This window comes from Triticum aestivum, chromosome 2D, assembly GCF_018294505.1.
Source record: "Triticum aestivum cultivar Chinese Spring chromosome 2D, IWGSC CS RefSeq v2.1, whole genome shotgun sequence".
NCBI classification, from domain to species: domain Eukaryota; kingdom Viridiplantae; phylum Streptophyta; class Magnoliopsida; order Poales; family Poaceae; genus Triticum; species Triticum aestivum.
This window is the reverse complement of record NC_057799.1, coordinates 161,278,071-161,280,584: the sequence shown is the minus strand read 5'-3', so window position 1 is coordinate 161,280,584 and position 2,514 is coordinate 161,278,071.

The window sequence follows — 2,514 nt, the reverse complement described above, 5'->3', positions numbered from 1 at the left end:
CTCTCTCCCCTCTCTCTCTCTCTCACACACACACACACACCCCACACACACACTAAGACTCCATCTCACACACACATGCTCTAGGTGGAGCATTTGTTCCTACCACCCTTCATCCAACCTTACCCGTATGATAAACAATCACCTTTATTTACTTGCATAACATGGACAAATTCCACTTTACTTTAGTAGTCAGCAAACTTATCATCTATACCCTTATAAACAAACGAGTTGGCGGTGATGGTGTGCCTGCCATCTTGTAATACAGACTGTATGATCTATATCTGAGGATAGAAAGCAAACTATGATAATTTTACAAAAGATACCCGCACCTCTCTCCACATCATTATCTCCCGCAACCTCATTGCTCAGCAATTAAAAAAGGAATAAGTCTCTGGAACAATCTAGCATGCATGGTGGCCGCTGCCGCCTGCCAGCGCCGTCCATCCCCATGCCTCCGCCCATTCCGACCACCAGTCACCACCACGCTCCACTCCTCCTCGCCTTATCTCTCATCTTTCATTTTTTCGATGACATTCTCGAGATACCAGTTTTCTGATAAAATTCTCCAGATATCATTAGTTTTTACACATGGGATTACTCCTGCATGGGTCAATCACAACAGGTGTTCTGTAAAAAAATGCATATTGATGTTCCATGCAATGCACGAGAATCTTGCTCGTAATTATATAACGCAAATCATGAGCAGGAAGTGACATTTTTTTTACACAACCACGTTAACATGGCCACGTAAATCACTAGCTAAAGTAAATACCATTATACTTATATCCCGATGCAAAAGGTTGAGTACATGTCCGAAGAGTAGAGTCGCACACACGCACTCTATCTCTCAGAATCTCTCTCTCACACACACCAGTTACGTGACGCCCACTTAAGCAGACACGTATGTTACAATTTGTGCACCCGCGGGTACACGTGATGTTGCGCATTTGTTTAAGCCGGAAGGCGAACCCAAACAGTAGCTGCATTCATTCCCCTCCCGCCACCTCTTCTCTGGTCGCCGTCGCCCGGTAGCCATGGGCCGGCCGAAGGTAACAACATATGCCATACTCCCGCCGGAGCGGCGCTTTAATATGGAAATTTTAGTGGTCATGCATGCAACTTTTTGTGCTAGCACTCCTATATAAGGGTTGACCGGTCGCTTCCCGCGGACGTGCGCGGGCGGTGGCAGAGGAAGGAGAAGGGAAGCGGGTTGTGGAGTAACGTTTTTTTACCACAATTTCTTAGGAAACTGAGTGCAATAATTGAGTAGTTTTGCAAACTACCAGTACTACACCTGAAACGGTTCAAAACCTATACTCCTTGCCAGCGCGCGCTTCCCGCGTGAAATGGTCAGCGTCGCCCTGGAGCGTCAGTGCCGCATTAATGCCCGGCCAGAGCGGAGGCGACCTCTCACTGGCGCCGGCTTTGAAGTGGCGTGACGGCCGAGGGAGCGCCGCTTCCCGGTGCACGCGACTGCTCCGCGTGGAGACTGTCCATAGGCCCTGTTTGGATCCATGGGTTAGAGTTAGTTTGAGCTAGTTGGGGCTCAAATAGCCCTAAAGTATCCAAGCATGAGGGTTTAAATTGGAGCAAGTTGCACCGAACCCACCAAAAAAAACTATCCCACCCAAGAGGTGCTAACTGGAGATAGTTCTCATTGGGACCACTGAAAAATCACTTTTCTCTCTCCATGAAGTGCATTTATTGTCAGTCTAACCCTGTCACCCAAACACCTCTTTGGCTAGAGTTAGTTCAGGGTTAGTCATGAGTTAGTCTAACCTCTAGCTAAGTTAGAGTATCAAACAGGAGCAGTATAGGACATGCAAGTTGCTCAAAGCATACAGGCAAATTCGTACGTGAAAGGATTTTTTTTCTTTTTGAAAACGGAACGTGAAAGGAATTTTTTTTAGAATGCTCTTGGCATGTCGCTAACATGTGATAGTTAACCGACCTCAATAGACGGCAGAAACGCCAGCCCGCCGCACTTTGATAGAGACGAGGAGGGAGAAGCGATACAGGCTGATGTATTACTAGAGATAGGAGTCACACGGAAGCCAAGAAATATGGTGATAGTGTGGGTTAGCCATGTACTAGTATGATGTAACTACACTGGGCTGCCGTGTTTCGTACTCTTCCAGTCCACTGTGGAGATGATTGGTTAATTTTATATCGCTGAATAATATTAAATATTATGAGTGCAGACGCTCCACCACGAGGTTCCTTGCTCCTTCTCGGTCGTCCGGAATCTATGTTCTTCCACTCTATTTTTTTACGTGAGCTTTGTTCATCCTTTTGCCAACACGCGAGACATCTAGCATCAAGGTGGACGTGTTATGCAAGGATCGTTCCATCTATATGAAGAACACGTGGGACTGGAACTACGAGACGGATATGTACGTAGGAGTGGACGTACGAACCTGAGTAATGTAGCGCAGTAAGTGAAGTAGAAAGGCACAAATGGTATGAACATGCATGGCATATAAGGTGTGTTTGGTTGCGTTCTCGTCTCAGCAT